This window comes from Corvus brachyrhynchos, unplaced genomic scaffold (genome assembly GCF_000691975.1).
Source record: "Corvus brachyrhynchos isolate BGI_N302 unplaced genomic scaffold, ASM69197v1 scaffold18, whole genome shotgun sequence".
Taxonomy (NCBI): domain Eukaryota; kingdom Metazoa; phylum Chordata; class Aves; order Passeriformes; family Corvidae; genus Corvus; species Corvus brachyrhynchos.
Genome location: NW_008246064.1, coordinates 5,340,264 through 5,359,228, shown reverse-complemented (window position 1 = coordinate 5,359,228; position 18,965 = coordinate 5,340,264). Strand labels below are relative to the sequence as shown.

At 41.4% G+C, this 18,965-nt stretch overlaps 1 protein-coding gene across 4 annotated transcripts in view; it reads right to left on the bottom strand.

The window, feature by feature from the left end:
* The window catches only part of GALNT11 (polypeptide N-acetylgalactosaminyltransferase 11), a 47,927-nt gene extending 32,867 nt beyond the window's left edge, over nucleotides 1–15,060 (bottom strand). The window contains exon 1 of one of the 4 annotated variants that reach the window (XM_008643134.2): nucleotides 14,984–15,060. The gene's annotated coding sequence lies outside the window, so the exon portion shown is untranslated. Of the gene's footprint in view, nucleotides 1–955; nucleotides 1,032–8,027; nucleotides 8,133–14,903 lie in introns of those variants that run through there. The other 3 variants (XM_017746746.1, XM_017746745.1, XM_017746747.1) reach the window with 3 other exon arrangements.
* Between the last annotated feature and the right edge of the window lie 3,905 nt (nucleotides 15,061–18,965).

Genomic DNA, 18,965 nt, shown 5'->3' with positions numbered 1-18,965 from the left:
CTCTAAGGTAATTTACTGGGTTCCTCCAGGCCTCTGCAGACTCCAGAAAAGCTTTCATATTCCCTGGAGAAGATGCTCATCTAGAGCTGGAAGGAAACCACCCAGACTAGAGTTTTACTTTAGACATCCACAATTTTCCCAAGCTATATTGGAAATAACTGTCATAAGCAAAACTGTAAAGTAAAGCAAATGAAGCTGGTGAAAATATTTTATTTATGGGCCCGGAGAACTGGGTAGACTTTCTGGAGTTCCCCAAATCTAAAAAAAGCTCAACACCCTCCCCCCACCCTGCAAAAGAAACCCAACAAAACCAACCAAACAAAAACCCCAAACAACACACAAAAAACCCCCACACTAACAAAAAAATCCCCCCAAGCTTTAAAAGCTATACAGATCAGTTCCCCAAACTCAGGGGGAAACAAAAACACTGACTCAAAGAATTTGATTTTCTTTCATCACTGTGTAACCACAACAAGTAACACAGTACTGGTTGAACAGTAACAAAAAGTCAGGAAATAATTTAATCACCTTTAATTAGCAAAAATTTTGTTCTAAGAAAACAAATATTGGGGTGGGAGTCAATCATTTATCCTGATGCATTTTTCAAACTACTCAAAAAGTCAGAAACCACCAGAAGTCTTCAGGTCAGGGTGGCAAAGAACAAACCAGAACTTTTATGAGTACAAACAAATTATTCTTTCTCAATATGGGAAACTACTAAATAAAGGTAGAAGCTGCTAATGATCCCAAAGAACATTATAAAGACACCATGTACTTTGGTAATGTAATTCTGAGTCCTTAGTGACTTGCATCCAAAAAGAATATATGTCAAAATTCAAGCTTACATTTCCCAGACGCCAGCAGGTCATCATCTCCCAAGAATAAAATATCCACAGTGTAAAGCAAAAAAACCAAAACGCACCCGCCTCAAAAATAATTTACCCATTGTTCTTACCATGTCAAACTCCCTCACTCCTGCAAGGCAGCAATCTATGCAGCAGTTGAGCCCAGGGAGCTTAAAAAGGTCTTACGCAGGGTTTAAATCTCAGGCTGACCCTGTGCATACAGATGAATTGCACTCTCTGTGAAACTGGCTCTCTGTCACACAGAAATCTCACTGCTGAACTGCAAAGCCATGAAATTAGTCAGGCACCGAATGCTCTGGAGCAGAAACGATTTAAGAAAATCCTTGTTTTAGCTAGCAGAATAGGTTTACCAGTTAGAGAAGTATAGATGACCAATCCCCACCACCTCACGCCCTGTGCTAACACAATCATACCAAGGTGAAGCTTGGCTCAGAAAAAGCACATGAGGCTGCAGAGGAGCAAGAGCAGATAAACAATTATATCCTCTCATTATAATACTTCTTGTTGCTTGGCGGTCTGCAGACAATTAATGCTTCTCCATAAAAGAGGATCTGGGTGCTTGCCAGGTTCTTTTTGCATGGCTACCAGAAGGTCATCTGCTGTAAGATTTGTCCAAGCCTAACATACTGCTCCTCAAAAACTGCTGGAGGTGTTTTTCCATTCACTATGGTAACACAGATGGACAATCCTAAAATGCACTGACACTTCGGAACAGAACTGTCCTAGTAAGATAAAGATTACTATAACAGAGAAGGAACCATTTCACGTCAGAGTTGTTTAAGGATGCATCTACACTGCAGCTTGCACAGAAAAACACCAAACATAATTTATTCTATCTCTGGTAACAGTCAGAAGACAGGCACACAGAGCAGAATTCCTCACGGATTAAGTATTTCCCTAGTTCCTTGCATCTCTTTCATAGCTCAGAGCTACACCTGCTGCTGTGGCACTTCCACCCACAGTAAGGTTAAAGTCTGCTGTGACTGACATCAGGCACACTCAGATTAAAGAGGAAGGAATAAATTACTAATCACCAGAGTGAGGACATTGCTGTACATCCCTTCTATCTCCAGAGAGCTCTCTGAACAGGCTAAAAGCTCATGCTTGGCTACTGCTACAAAAGTAATAAATGCAAACCATAGCTAAACAAACCAGATATTTCCACCTGATCCTTGCTAGATCTGCTTCACCTTTTTTTCCTCTCCTTCACTATTTTGGCATTTTGTAAAATGATAAAGATGTTGAAATACTGCATTTAAATCAAATTACAGAACCTCCACAATGAACAGTTCAGCACCTTGCTATTCAACCAAGACACTAGGTAATTTATTTGGCAGGAAAATACAGACTCACTAGTTAGACAATTCTGAAGGAAGAATGGAAAAAAAAATAACTCTGTGTATGAAAAGCACATTGAGGCTTATTAGTTTACCTTATTCACCAACATATACGTATTTAAAGAAACACTGTCCTTTAGATTTCAACAACTTCTACCATTTGAGCAGAGTCATGATCTGTGTCAGAGCTGCACGCTCCAGTTTTAGACAGTTTTCAATTGACTGACTTCTTACAGATGTGGTTTAGGCCAGAGGAGGTTTCCAAGTCTTCAGCCATGTCAGTCCTGCTTGGGATCTGCCCTGAGGAACCTTTCCAGCCCTACACTTGTATGCATACAAAGCACAGTCACATTAATGTATCTCTGCCTCTCCTCACCATACCAACAAACAAGAATCCCTCCACTCATTTCCGTGTGCAACAAAAGAATAACCACTTTGGTAAGTGCCAGAGGGAGAAGGAGAGGAGACTGCAGCTGGTCACAAGGACACAGGAGGAAACACTCAGTTCATGGAGCCTGACACTCAACCCTTGATTCTTACCTCATCCATCTCCCTATCCATGACCTCCTTCCATGTAGACACAGTGAATAAAAGTCTTACTTTGTCCTGATTCCTTTGCTCTCCAGTGTTGTGAAGTCTTCTAGGAAATACGTTTTGCCAATTTACCCAATGACTATCTCAGCCTACGGAAGGTGATAATACCTTGATGAGTGTCTTAAACATCCATCCTCTCCCAGTTGGTTTCTCCAAGCAGGATTTTGAAACTTAAGTATAGCCAAATCCTTCTTTAGTTGTTCTCACTGTTTTTTTCTTAAATAGAGAAAACCTGTTCCTGAATACAGGAGATGCAGAGGACATGCCTTTCAAATCCAAAGTATTAGGATCTTTCTCAGCCCTGATACACACTGCATGAGAAAAACAGATTACATGTATTTTTAACTCAACAGCCTAAAGCTCTGCTAATGCAAGCACAGCTGGCAGGTTTGAACAGTTAGATAGAAACAACTGAAATCAAAAAAAGCAGAATTGTATTATTCAGATAACCTTGTCAGTGGGCTCATAAGAATAATTTTCATATATGCAATACTGTAACAATGAATCTAGTCACCAATAAATTGCTATTTGGACAGTACAGTTAAAACCCTTTTCTATTTATTTATTCAAGTGCAAACAAAACCACTAAATGCCACACAAGAATAATCCATGATTTAAACATAGCAAGACGACTTGTTTCACAGTACAGTTCATCACAAATTTTACTGGAAAGAGACTAGGTTTGAAGGGTCTATCATGCATCTCCCCTTCATTTCTGAAAAGTAATACAGCTGCCAAAAGTAAAAAACACCTCAAACAATTCTCCTTTCCAAAAACTCAAGTAGTAGACAACTAAACAGAAGGCATTTCTTTTCCCTTGGCAAGATAGGAGCTTCCAGAGCAAGTAAAAAATGGTAACACCTTTAAGTATTTTACAGGCAGTCATTCCCATGCCCTAGAGATGGATGGAGTTCACGGCTGTTCACTCTGGCGTGCCCAGGAATCCAGGGACACTTCAACATGACAAACATAAATCATCCAAGGTGGCAGTATCTCCTACATCAGGAAATTACAATCCAGTTTGGAAGCAAGAAAGAAAAAAACATATTTTAGAAGCTGCCTCCATCAGCATCAGCTTAGAAGAGACCGAGACTGAAAGGCACAGTATTCTGAGAATTCCTAACCAAACATTCAGCCTTTCAGTGTCTCTCTTGTTGCTCTGTTTTGACTGTCATATATTTATTGCCTGACAGTTTTCCTTTGGCAAAGCCTTGGAACTGAGTTTGCAGACCTACATGCCAGAAATGCCAGGAGTAAAATACTGCCCTCTGATTTCCATGAATTCCAGTACGTAAGTCTCAGTTCCTTGCACAAGTAGTAAATAATTGATTTTTTTTTTAAGAGAACTATAAAGGTTAAATATTAGTAACGCAGTGAACGTCTCTCAAATTCAATCAATCCCAAAGCTGAAAAACTCTCCGGGAGCCCACCTGCCAGACCTGAGCTGCAGAACTCACTGTGCAAGAGGCATTTCATGTCACAGTAGCTTCTTTTAGCAGCCTTACACCACCACCATGACATTCATTTCATACATCAAACCCGGGAACATTTACATTCATTTAATAACTGGCCCAACAAGGATACAACTGTATTCCCCCCAACAGTCCAGCAGGATTTGTTGTTAGTAACCTGTGCAGCTCTCAGTAACACTGGCCCAATGTGTTGGCCTTGGATATTTTTAAAGGAAGCAAAAACGTCAACCACACTCCACAATATTTTGGCTTAATGAGCAATATTTGCTACAGACTCTATGACCTGCCACTGCTTAAGCACTGACATCTGCTTGGATTAACCTCAACAGTTTAGTAAACACACCGTATGAGTAGATATTTCATAACTGTGCCAGAACTCATGTTTGTCAGAGGTCAAACAGAGGATCAGACTAACCTCAAGATTTTTGAAATAGGAGTAAAAGTTATTTGAGAAAACCTTAAAGTCTACTTGTAGTTTTTCCAAGAACAGCTTTTCCTCTAAAAAAAAAAAAAAAAAAAAAAAAAAAGGAAAAGACAGACACACAACTCATACTACCCAGGTCCCCTGCAAGAATACCTGTGTATTTTGGAACTATACTGAGGCAAGGAACAGATGTGTACAATCTTTATTTTTAAAAAGCATTCCAGTAAAAAAAACCCAAACCATTGAACTACTTTATCTTGCTACAGAGTATTAGGATAATTTGCTGCATGATCTTCTATAGATGCTTCTAATTTTTACTTTCTTATTTTTTGAAGAGAGCAGAACACACAAATACAAAATAACACTACTCACAAATGCAACTTTGGTTTTTTAACAGCCTTAACTCTTTCTACATTTCTTGGCCTCCAACATGTTATAGCTACCCATGAATAGGCTTTCCAATTTACTGGTTGAATCACTATCAAACAACAGCATTAACAGTGCAATGAACAGAAGCCAGGTTAGGAAGAAGTAGAACTGCAATAATACACAGACATGTCATTCACACACCTTCTGCTCTTTCACAAGAATTATTTTTTTCCAGGCAATCTTTCCATTACAATCTCTCTCTTCTGGGAAAGTCACAGTTAATAGACCAGCAAGATGAAAAAGGGACACTTCGGGCAGCTTTTGCTTCAGATCCAACACACATCACTAGGAGCAACATCCACACAGCCAGAACAAAAGTAGTAGACACTTCCAAAATAAAGTGTTTTGTGTGCTCCAGAATCTAAGCACAAGCCAATTTAACTCCTCCTTAAAAAAAGTCCAACAGGATTGTTTTATTACTAAATTGAATCTACCTGCCAGTTTGTTTTTAATTAAAAACAACCATTAATTTTTGACCTTACAGAGGGATGGGTGATTGCGCTTTATGAATTAAGTGGCTCTTTTTGACAGAATACAGGCAGGTAACTACTCATGCAAAGACAGGTTGGGCCTATAGGAATCTAAATCATGACATTCAGCAAGGACAGATGCCAAGTCCTGCACCTGGGACAGACCACTTCCGTGGCTGCTGGCACAGCCTGAGGAACAGCTCTGCAGAGAAGGACCAGCCAAGGTCTGGCTAAGCACAACCCTGCAGCAAGGAGAGCTGAGCGATGAACCCACAGGAGCACAGCCAGCTGATGCAGGGGTGCAATTCCACTGCTCCCTGAGACCACAGGCAGAGGACAGCACCTAAGGAGGGATTTGCCAGTACAAGACAGACATCAGAAAACTGGAGTGAGTTCAGTGAAGGGCCACCTAGATTGGTCACAGGCTGGAACACTTGCCCTCTGAGAACTGAGCATGCTGGGCTCCTTCAGCCTGCAGAAGAGATGGCTTTGGGATGAGAATTAAATAGCAGCCTGTTGCTACCTACAGGGATGTTACCAAGAAAACAGACCCAGGCTATTTAGTGAGGTGCAAGGTAGGAGAAAGAAAGAACTAAAAAAGACTAATGTTAAATCATGTTAATGTTAATGTTCAGTCACACCAACTCTCATTCACAGAAATATCCTGTGGACCACAGGTCCTCTTGCATAAGACCACTGTTCCCATTCATTTTAATGAGATGACACATTAAGATCTATTTTTAATTAGCCTCTGCAAGTCCCTTCTAAATTCAACTTTCAAAGCTTTGAGAGCCAACAGTTTAGTCATTTCAGCATAGATACACAAATCCCTGTCATGCCACCTAAAATAAATCCTCCTGGAATGAATACAAAATCTTGAGCAACAGTTTACAGATAATCTTAAAATACCAATAATATTCATTATATTTTAAAGATAAAGAAAGGCACGTAGATTAGTTGCATGAATCGTTCAAGACCTATGAAACTATACTCTGACTATATGAAGTCTGAAAAGCTTTAAGTGTTTTAGGACAAATTTAATAATTCATCTTCTTAGGTCTTTAGGTTCTGAGTCCTTACTATTTTTCCTGTGTCAAATGACTCACTCATATACTGATTTGTATTTCAGTTTTTGGGCTTTAACAAGAGATATCTAAATATTGCACAGTATCATTTTCAAATCTGTGAACTATACATTAAAACGCCTCCTCTAGTAACATAACTTTGCTTACCAAGCTTTTTGGAATTTCTCAACTCCAGTAAAAAAAATCTTTACTTAAGTAGGCTGCCATACCAGAGTGTATGCAAACACTTTGGCTTTTTTATAATAAAAATGTGAAATTCCTCCTTTATCCACTTGCATTTCAAAAGCTCCCTTAAAGAAATGCTCAAGTATCTTCTGCCCTAACACCTTCCACCTTTTTGTCAACAATAAAACATACTGGGTTTTTTCCTTACTGATAAAGGGTACCTTTCTCCCCACGTATTACTCCACTCCATGAAGAGAGAATATTTAATGAGGACTCTAATTTAAGGACACAATTTTAGTGGAAAAAGCAGTTACAAGTTTTGGAAAGAAAAACTTGTTTAAGCCAGGATCTCATGTTAACCAACAGCTGAAAAGAATACCCGGTTTAGTTACAACCAGTGGTACAATGCTGCATCAAGAAAAGTAACATAATAGTCCAGCCTGCTTGGAGAAAACAAGTACTCTTGGATTAGAAATGTGAGTTTACCAAAATCCTAGTGCCCAATTCTGGGTAAATAAGTGCAATACAGTAGACAGTTTCATGCTGCTGCAGTGTCCTCATTCCCCTCCACAAAAATCCTTCTTATTTCCCAAAGCACAGTTATAAGAAAGAAATTCTTACCTATCCCCCTGACAAACGCCCTGTAGGCTGCTCAGCTGCATGTTCCTTTAAGCCATCTGGCACACAAATACATGTCATGCCATTCCCGGAGTCCTAAAAATACCTTCTGCCTTTTTTGTTGCTAATAAATACTTTCTACTAATTCAAACAGCGAGATTTTCTTTTCATCAGTAAAACCAGCTCTGAAAGAAGCCAGAATGTCTCCAAAGAAATGCATTTTGCAATACAGCCCTTCCTTCTTCACAGAGCTTAGCAAACAGCAAGGTTAAACACCCCACAAGTTGTTCTTCAATGCATCCATCACATTAAAGATTCATGCATCTAAATATTAGTTTAACAACCCTTCAGCACTATATACAAACGCAGAATGTAAGAGAGCTTACAAGGTCAACTACACACAAATAAGCTGCTTAATACCTTTTCTAAATGTTTAAAATCTGCTTAGCTGTTCCTCACATTTTATGCCTGCAAAGCTCACCGAAATAACAACAAAAACGCAGATTCATGCAAAATAATTAGATTAGCGACACTTCTACAGGAACAGCTGAACTGTAGAACCCTCACCTTTTTCCAGAGGAGTCGGCACTGAAGCAGTGCAAGGTTACACAGGAGAGCACATTGACTGCAGATCCAGTCGGTGTCTTCATTCCCAGTGAACAATGGACCGCTGAGCCAGAAACTTAACACTTTGTTGCTTGCAAGTCCTGACTGGGAATAGGGTAACAGGCACAGATTTCTCTAGGAAAACAGCCCAGTTTGGATGGGTCTGAGGACACCAATGCTGCATGCACTCTTTTGCCTGCATATACTGCCCCAAAAGCATCAATATATTTTTGTTTGCAATTATTTTTCACATCTCTTTTATTATGTTTTTTCAGCTGATGCATGATCCATATCAATCCATGGATTTGGTAATATACTCATGGTCATTTTCCTGCCACTCACATAATCAATCAGTGGCATTCTTCATCATGACTGGACAATAATAATGCTAGAGAAAATAATCATTAAGTTGTACAAAAATTCCTTTACTCGCCATTTTCCAAATCACTAGTAACTTCATGAGATTTCCACATTTTGACAGAAATTTTCTAGGTACGCATTCTATTCATCTTCAGAAATTTTCAACAGAAGTGCTTTGGGCTTTTTTCCAGTCTTTTACAACAAAAGCAAAAGCACATTTTCTAATTCTTAAAAAAATGAGAAAAAAAAAAAAATCAGACTTCACTTGTGCAACCCTCCTGACAAAAAAAGCTGGCAGCAGGTCTGTCAACAAAACAGACCTCACTAAAGTACTTTTGAGTAGGACAGTGGTAAAAAGTGGGGTTGACCAGTTTGTTTTAAACCTGTGACTACTAACCATGGAAACTGCACTTGGCACAAATTCTGCAGTAGCTCCCAGAAGATATCTACCATACACTTGTGCAGAACTCAGTACTGAAATCAACAGCTGGATACAAAAAAAGACATAAAAGGCATCTGCCGACTCACACTAGAAACTTCCAAAGACTCTACCCGAACATATATAAAATGCAAATCCACTGCAATTATGTTACTATTTGTACTACAGAATTGGAAACTACTTAATGAGAATGGTTACATTGCATCTTATGCTGCAGCATCAGATTACAGAATTCCTAAATCTCCGCGCCTACTCCCCACAAATCATACAAATCTACTTCATTTCTCCTTCTGCAGGGTTTTCCTTTTCAATAGGCAGAAATTTACATAGAAATACTTTTTTCAGTCAGAACAGGATCAAACATCTTTATAGAGCCTGAGTAACTGATATAAGCATAAGGCTTTATTTGTTTAAAAAAAACCCCAAACAACAAAAACCAAACAAACAAAATTATAAACAATAGATGAAATGTAGCCCCAGAATTAGGAGTGAGGTTAAAACAAGTTACAGTTTAAATCCCTAGATTGCCTCTAACAGGAAAATATTTAACTCATTCTAAACTGCTCAGAGTTCTTAACCCTGTTATATTTCTCCATGCTATAAAGAGATGGCACTTTCTTAGAGATTTCCTCAATATACCATGTCCTGTGTTTTTCCATGTGGATGGCCATTTAAAAAAAAAAAAAAGTAGAAAGGAAAAAATACCAAAAGCATGAGTTGAATTCAATGTCCATCTGCATTTCTCATGTCTAGAAACAAACATCACTTGGAGTTTTTCACTCCAAGCTTTAGCACAAAGTCTGCGGTATCCATGCCATTTGGAACTTTCATTTATTCCCCAGTAAGAAATTCTGAGATAAACCAAAACCCTGCAATCTTCTTGCTTTGGATTCATTTTCTCATCAGAAGTTTAAAGTATTTTCTGCACACAGGTTTTTCTCTATGTCTTTTATCCTCTCACAAATGTCTCCAGACATTAATAAAAGAGAGTAATCCTAAGGATATAAACATACTTTGTGTTCTCTCTCCAACTCCCTGACTGCACCAGGACAAGTACCAGATCGAGCCAAGGGACACACTGGTTGAAGTATTTGTTTTGCTGCAGATTTTGATGAGATTCTCATCAACTCAATGTCTCTGCTCTCTCCTGATGCATTAAGGCAAATAGTTTAATTGTTGGATTAAAAGAAGTCAATAGCAGAAATAGATCGTACACTGCCTGTAAGGAGAGCAAACTTCTACAAGTTACGCCAAAAATTAATTTTCTTAGTCTTTCATTCCTTCTCCGTGATCTTACAGACTCAATCTTTCCTTCTCCCAAGAAATCCCTTTGAGGAAAGAGCTGTGGACCACTCCTTTTCCATCCCCTCTTGGTCACTTTTCTTCTACTTATCTATTGCCAGTGTTTCTGATGGGAAACTGGATTTTGATGTTGAAATCACGGATGTTGCAACAAAATGAATAGCAGACCAAAAATACATTTTCCCACTTCAGTAGGAGCCATGCCTCCCAACACTCTGCTTGCACAGAAGGTTAATGTGCAATCCAAAACTTGGCCGCCTCTTGGTTCATGGGTGATGAGTCTCGACATCTGCTGACACCAGAGATAACAGATACATGCTAACTGACAAAATTAAGGTATTCCAGGAAATGGAAAACTAAAGGAAACACTTCTAGAAAACATACTCAATAACAAATATGAGAAGTATTAGAGACAGTGGCATCCTTTGTTCTTGACGTTATGCTTCAGGAATTCGCAAAATAGTCAAAATACATACAAAGATTGATTCATGAGAGGTTTTGAATCAAAACAGGATAGTTTGTGCTTCCTGGAAAAGTATCTGTGTTTTAATTAAGGCCACCTCCAAGGTTTAAAGCACCCAATTTAATCCTTGTCTGCACAAGAAAATCTGTGTCATTTAGCCAAGCAACATTTGGATGGTTTTACACAAACTAAGAAGACCTCCACGAACATGCTTCTATTATTCATTAAGTATTTGCTTAAATCAGTTTGGCACATAGCAACCCTTCACTGAGGTACCTTCCTTTCAGCATGCCTCTGCAAGTTTATTAGCTTAGCCTGTCAATTTAAAATCTGACTTCTTAAATGGTGCAGTGTCTCCATAGTTGAAGTCTTAGGAGTGACAAAAAGTTATTGCAGGTGGGCAGTTACCCCCCAAACAGCCACTCTGCAGCATTTCTTCGTGCACATATTCCTTCCCTCTTGAGCAGCAAGAGTTACTTTTGTCCTGTTCCATGGCAAGAGAGGCTGGAGCATGAATGTGAACAGTCTCTGTAGCAGAGCTGATAAGGTAAAACTTGTCAGTCAGAGCAAACTTCAGGCTCAGAAATGCAGAACTTGCAACGGCACTACTGCCATGAGACAGAAAACCACAACAGGTCACCTGCTCCCAACTGAACTTGGAGCCACAAAGACATCAAAGGCCCACGAGCACTATGGGATATTGGATATTGGCTCTGGACTCCTCCCTGGCCTGCACAATTTCTTCTTGCTCACACTCTAAGGCACAGAGCAGGCAGCACCAAATCCTGAGGTTCCTGCATCAGGGGTCTCTAATCAGCATCAGCAGTGGAAAAGCTGATTCACCCCTGAGCACTGTGTTCCAGTTTCAAACATGCAAAGGATCAGGCTGCCAAGCCAGACTGCACAAGAAAAGGCTGAGATACAACACATGCAACACACTTTTACAGGCACTTCACTTTGTACTCTACATTTCAGTAACACCATCAATTATTTAATCTACAGACTTAGCGTATTTTCACATCTCAGGGAATAAGTTCAGAAGTTCCTACAACAAAATATCAGAAATTTAGTATACTTGAAGTCAATTCTTGAATGAAACAGTACAATCAGCTTCCTATTTTTCCGCCTTTTTTGCTGCAATGTATTTCTAGTTTTTACAGAGTTTTCAAACAGGGAATTTACACTAATTCTTACACAATGCTGACTCACATGAGAAACATGCTAGAACGTGGCTGAAGGATGTGGTGCATACTATTGACTTACACAAAGAGAGCTAAACAAATGCTTTTACTCATGCTGCAAAACCCTGGTTGAACAGCTGAGGCCTTACCACTGACAGTACTTTATACATTAACACAGTAGCTGCAACAGCAGATGCTTTCATCTCCATAAACCACCATATGTTTTGAAAGGAAACTTTAGATAAGAAGACAGTTCATCTGCCTCCCACACTCTAACAGGGATTGAATCAGAGTTCACCTCTGTAATACTTTTTGAGAAAGAAAAAACAAATTCATTTCTGCACTTGAAATACGAGAACTCACTTTTGCTCTGCAACAGCAAGCAACATCTCTCCAGAACAAATGGTACTAAAGGAAATTGCTTGATTTTGGGGATACCTGTAGCTGTAGTATCACCTAGCCAGGCAGATGGAACTATTTAGGAAGTTGACAAACAACAGTCACAAAAAAGAATTAATGTAATCTTAGAAGTTTTGCTTTTTCCCTTCAGTGGACATCTCCCTTTACTTCTCTCCTTCAGGTTATCAACACACAGCTGCCACACTGTCAAACTCAGCTTGCTGGCTGCTCAGACTGCAACTGTTCTACAGGACCTTCAAGGAACGTAACCAAAGAACCATCCTGCCTCTGTTCTTTTCACCCCCACAGTACCCTGTTCTTTCTCACTGGAAGATCCAAAATCCCCACTTTTACTTTCTGCTCAGACAATTCTAACCTCATCCATGTGACCCCACACTACACACATGCCCTATACCCACCATTAAATAACTTGGGGTTTCCATCACTTACTGTGAAGAAGCCTCCTTTGTGTAAGTTTTCAAAATACCAATAATTTATCTTTATTTCCCTTGCCCTGCTGCTTCTGGGCTTTCTGCCTCCTAAAATGCTTCAATCACACCTACTGTTATTTTACATCACTATGAAAATGATGATCAGATTCACCCCTTCTCATAAACTACTGTCATACAGAAGCTTTTCAGAAACCCTATCCAACGTTACTCCCATGCATAATGCAGTATTGATTTCCAGCCTCTGAGAATGTGATTAGATAGTAGAAGCCAGGCCACAGGCCCTGAAATCTGCAGTCAGACTCTCTTACAGCAGAACAAATGCCACTTTGCCTGCTGGCATCCTCATCTGAGGCTGGGAGACGAAGGCTCATTAGAGCTGCACTGTTATTTCTTTCCTTCCCTGCTGCAGAAGAGCTCCTAAAACTCTGCAGGAGCTTATCTTACCCAGTGACGAGGAAAAGCTTATGCAGAAGGCATGCAGTTCTTCAGAGAGTTCTACCGGGGGAGGCCAATTGCTTGTTAATCAAAAGCCTCTTATCTGGAACCACCTGGCCATTTATGCTGGTCTAAAATGAGGCCTAGGAATCCCAGCTGGACTATTTCACATATTTAGGGGTCCTCTACAGGGTAGCATGGCAGAAACACACTGTCAGGAAGAGGTTGGTACCATCCTTTCCTGGGCACAGCCTGCACTCTGGGTATAGTTTCCTATTAAGATAACATCCATAGGAAAGAAAAAAAAAGCTAGCTCATAAAGCATGCAAGAATACTTAATATCACTTACAGACTACCAGAGTACTCTTTCTACAGAGAGAAGGCATTTGATCTTATGTTGAAATGCATTTTCCAGGGAAAAACAAAGCATGTTAGCAGTGTTAACAACCCTGCCCACCTGCACAATCACTGTGCTGGAACTGAGAGATTTCACCCTTCCTTTGAATATAAAGCAATGCTCCAAATACTCTGGACCAAATGGAGAAAACACTGATGGTTTACAGAACAGCAACAAAGTCAGGTCATGAGATTTTATTTTTTTCTTTGGAAGAGCAGGGACTGCACTTTAATTATGTAATAAAGTTCGGTAAGGTCTACTGCAGCTGCCCTGCAACTGATATTAAAAACACCTCAGGATACAGCTTGGCAAACATGCTGTAATGGAGAGCTTCAGTGCTCTAATTACTTTCAACAGCGGTTTTAAGGCTGACACCTGTGAGGAAGTGAACAAAGGTGAAGCAGCTGTCTGGAAAGGTGGATTCTAAACACAATGTTTGCTTCCAGTACCACATCACAGCACAGAATTCTGACCTGCTAAGCTCCCCACTGCCAGTAGCACAGAGCTTTTGGTGGCTTATTCAGATTTGTCTGTTTTCTTGCAAGCAAGGGACCAGAGAAACTTTATTCTGCCTTGCAAGTAACTTTGAGACAATCCATTTGCTTCAGTATGTTCTGCTACAGCTTTCCTTATAAGCTTTAACACACACATACAAAAAAGAAAAATACCACATGGTAATAACGAACTGACTAGAAGGGCTGAAGACCAGCCACAAAGAATAACACATACTTGCTAAAAGGAAGAGAGAAGCCTCAATGTTGCATATAAGTATAAACTGAAGAACAAGGGGGGAGCAGAGGGGGGAAGAAACGGTTTTAAAATAAATTTCCCTTTCATAAAAATAATAAAGCTTTAATACACCACGGGGTCACACAGCGCTCCAAAAAGCAATGTCTGATCTCGCCCTACAAACGAATCAATGAACGGAGCAGCGCCAGCAACACCAACACGTACCGATCCTCACATTTCGGGTCAGATTTGCAGAGTTTCAGTCTACCTGCAGGCGTGCTGCTGCTGCCCCTTCACGTGCACTTAAAGACTATAAAAAACAGTAATTACGTTATCTCCCATCCTGTGTAGCACAACCCGCTGCAGCTCCTCGGTCTCCCCCCGGGGTCAGGTTAAACCAGGAGCCCCCAGCAGGGGACCGGGTCAGGCGGGGACCCGGCCGGGGCAGCCTCCCGCTGTCATCTCGCCCGAGACCCGAACCGGGGCAGTCCTGGAGCGGACCGGCCGCTGGGGCTCAGGAACCGCAGCCTCAGGGCAGGCGGGAAAACAGAATCGCACAATCAATTAGGGTGGAAAAGACCTCTGAGATCATCGAATCCAATCTACGACCAAACACCACCGTGTACAGAGAGTCCAATACCGCCGCTGGCCCCGTTCCTCACCCCCGGGCTGCCCCTCACCCCGGCGCCGGTTCCCCCGCCGGGGCCGCCTCCCCTCACGCCGCCACCACGGCCCGTGTCCCGCACAGCCCCGCACTCACCGCGGCGGCGGCATCGCCCCTTCGCCCGCCCCGCGCCCGCTGTGGCGGCGCTCGCGCCATGTGACCGCTGCCTCCTCCTCCTTCTCCTCCCCATTCTCCTCCTCTTCCTCCTCCTCCGCAGCCGCCATGACAGGCGGAGCAGGGGCGGCCGGAGAACATGGCGAGCCCTGAGGGGCAGAGCCGAGGGGCTGTGAGGATGTGTCCTGCGTCCTTTTTGCCGAGCTGTGAGGGCAGTCAGGAGTGCAGGGCTGTGGATGTGCGGCTTTCGCTCCCCTCGTCCCCTCAGATTTGCTGTGTATGTCTGCTCGTCCCAGCGGGCTTACACGGTGTCTGGCAGCTCTCTGTGCCGATTAAAACCTTTTCCAGCCCCTTAAGGTATTTGTTTCGGGCTTTTCGGCCTTAAGTGGCCCCTGGAAGTACAGAGTCACAGAATTGTTTGGATTGGATGTCTGGAGATCCCATCCAGCCCAACCCCCCTGCCAAGGCAGGGTCACCTGGAGCCGGGGACAGAAGAGTGTGTCCAGGTGGGTTTGGAATGTCTCCAGAGAGGGGAGACTCCATGACCTCCCTGGGCAGCTCTTCCAGTGCTCTGCCACCCTCATTGTAAAGAAGGTCGTTCTCACGTTGAAGTGAAACTTCTTGTGTTTCAGTTTATGGCCATAGCTCCTTGTCTTGTTCCTGGGCACCAAAGAGTTGCTGGCAAAAAGAGTCCAGCACCATCCTCTTGGCACCCGTGTCTGAGATATTTTTATGTATTAATGAGATCCCTTCTCAGTCTTTAGACTGAACAGGCCCAGCTCCCACAGTCTCCCCTCATAAATGAGATGCTCCAGACCCTGTACTTGTCCAGGGGCTTTGAAGGGGAAAAAAAGGAGTGTAGGTCAGGCTGATGGAGGATGTCTAGGCTAACCAGCCGTGGATCCCTGACCCTATAGTTTGAGTTGTTGTGTGGAATGTGAGGGGATGGTTTCTTCAGCTGGAAGAGGGAGATAGCAGAGGGAAATCTACCACAGCTACACTGAAATAACCTGAGATTGGCTGTTAATGTGCTTCCATAGTGACAAGATTTACATCCTCACAGGTGGAGAGTCATGCTGAAACCTCAGATCTTTGATACTCAGAGTAAAGGGTCGAGCCACTGGCTTTCTAAAACCACCACACCACAGATCCATCTTTGTGCAGGACCGACTTGGCAGGTATCCTTTCTCCAGGAAAAGTGGTGAAACTGGAAGGCATGTTGGATTTATAAACCTTGGTGAGGTTTAGGAACAAACTCATTGTCAGACCAGGAGCTTATTTTGTAAATACCGAGATTACAGAACTTGAGCTCCTGAGTGACACCTGGAAGATGGCAGATTTTATTTTATTGAAGTGGAAATTAAACTGGGCTGACACATCCAAGCCCATTCTGGGGTGGATGTTGCCCCTAATATCCAGAGATTATGGCAAGGTGCTTTATAATAACAAAAGTAGAGCAGAACCCAGAACCCGTCAAAGAGCTGTAGCTGCAGCGTTAGAGTACAGAGGGCAAAAGGCAATCCATAATCAGAAGCTGCAGTGAGAGAAAAAGGAGTTACAGCCTGTTGAGGGGTTAGTAGGTGGATGGCAAGGAGGTAGCAGGGATCAAGATGAAAGCAAGGTACAGTTAAATGGGATAGCCACACAGTCAGCCCCCCATCAGACAGCTTTTCAGAATTCCTGCTTCATAATGGCTAACATCAGCTTTGATCTCTCTCTTACAATAATTTAGCCCAAGGACTGCAAGTTTGTGTTAAACTCTTTTAGGTAAAAGCAACCTCAGCACATATGCTATCTGTTTTCTGCAGAACCATTATCCTGGAAATCCTTCTAATTTGGCCAGTTGTTGCCCACTTTGTAATTCCAGCTATTTAATCTCTTTTAATTCTTATCTATAAGAGTTTCCCTGGTACTTGGATTATCATTTTATTAATGGAATTAATAAACCTCTACTTTTTAGAGTAATTTACTGTAAGGTCTTTGAGACGTGTTTCACTTCTCAAAATTCCTGATAATGATAATCTGTCCAGCCCAATTGCTTAATAAGATCTGTGATAACTCCAAAGTGTTAACTAGTTGACCCACTTCCTATGTGCTCACAGCAAGAGACAAGAACTCATATAAAAGTCCTGGCAAGTAGCCATAACCCAAAATAATCCTGTCAGTGTGGGTTGAGGTCAAAATTTGGGTTCCCTATGTACTCAAGCACTGAAATTTCATGTCTTCTTCATTGTTGACATGTCTTGGACACAGAAATTATACAAGAGAAAAGGACAGTCAGCCACCAAAGATATTCTTTAAATCCTGCCTCATTTCTTAGATTGACCCATCTACCTCATGAAAAAGGAGGCAAATGTCCTCAAAACCAAACAGAATTAACATGTATTATTTTTCCAAATCCAAATTGTTCAGAATAAATTTGCCCAGCTGATGTGTAGTGCTTGTTGACCAGGTGTGATAGAGAAGACTGGAGGAAACTCCAAGTGTTCTTTCAATAACTGAGAGGACTTGCATTTGTTTCAGTGGTTTCCTGTTAGAACTGTTTGCCTATGGGCTGTCTATGACTGAAGTCAGTCTGCACACCCCCTACTAGAGTTTCTAAGTGGTTTTGGTTTTGTGTGGCATAAAAAAGCCCTTGTAAGTGCTGGAGAGTTTATTTGGAGTGTTTGAGGAAACAGGACATTTATCTGGGTGCTCTCAAACCTCTTCCTTCCTATTGTTACTTTTGCTGCAGACCACTTGACATGTTTTTTTGCCTGCTTTCCCAAGGAAATAAGGTTAAATGACAACTCAGAATATGTATATGGGCTTATCTGTTCTGCTGTCTCTTCTCAAGTACTTCTGAAATCTTGGGCCATATATATCAAATTTGACAGTGGGTGGAGATGTCAAAGGGATTATATGCTAAATAGCTTTGCAAAAACAGATGTCTGAACAGGATAGATTGTTACCCACCACCAAGGAAAAGCCTGTAGGACAAGGTCACCCCACATACCCTTAGATGTATTAGGAGCACTCAGGAAAGAATCTTGTGGTTCATCTATTGAAGGCATCAATTCTGTGCTTTGGAGCAGGTGAAAAAGCAAAAAGGATGTTCAGTACGTTAAGACAGGAATAAAGAACAAGATGGGAAGATTTATAAAATCAAAAATGCTTGCCCACCTTGAATATTGTGTGGAATTCTCCCTAAAGCACCACAAAAGGTACAGAGAAAAGCAATGAACTGATTGGAGATCTGGAATGGCTTCCTTAAAAAAAAAAAGTGTTTGAATACACTTGAATGGTTTAATTTGGAAAAAGACTGTGAATGAACATGAATGTGATAATGGTCAAAAAAATCTATTGTAATAGAGAAAGTGAATTCTATGTTTCCTACAGCATTAAGATTTAGTTGTCCTAAGTGAAATTTCCAGGCAATAAATTTAAAAGAAACAAAAGAAAGTATGTTTTCTGTAGAGTTACAGTTGTAAATTGCTGCAAGTGTATTGGAGAGGCCAAAAGTATAAATGTTCTCATGAGTGGATTAGAAATGGAAATGAGAAAAATGTCAGTTGAAGCCTCTTAAGCATAATGCTAATGCAGCTGCCAGCTGAAGAAATCTCCAAGTAAAGGGGTGGATTCAGCCAGCAGATTAAGGCACCTAAATTTGCTTTTCAGTGTGTAGGTGTCTCCATGTGAACCAGATGTCTAAGCTCCCCTTATACTCAGCAGAGAATTAATGTGGGATTTAGTTACATAAATGCAGGCATCGAGTACCAGTTTAAGCACTGTGGAGTTTTTCTACCTGGCCTCCTGCTCCAAGAAGCAGCAGGTATCCTAAAAAGCCTGTTCTGTCTGAAATCTCATGTGGAAGTCGTTGGTATCTCAGTCCACCACAGTTGTCTCTGAGCACAGATGGTTGGCAAGCTGAACCCTGCTCATGGTTGCACAGCAAGCTGTTCAGCCCACCTCAAGGCAGATATGT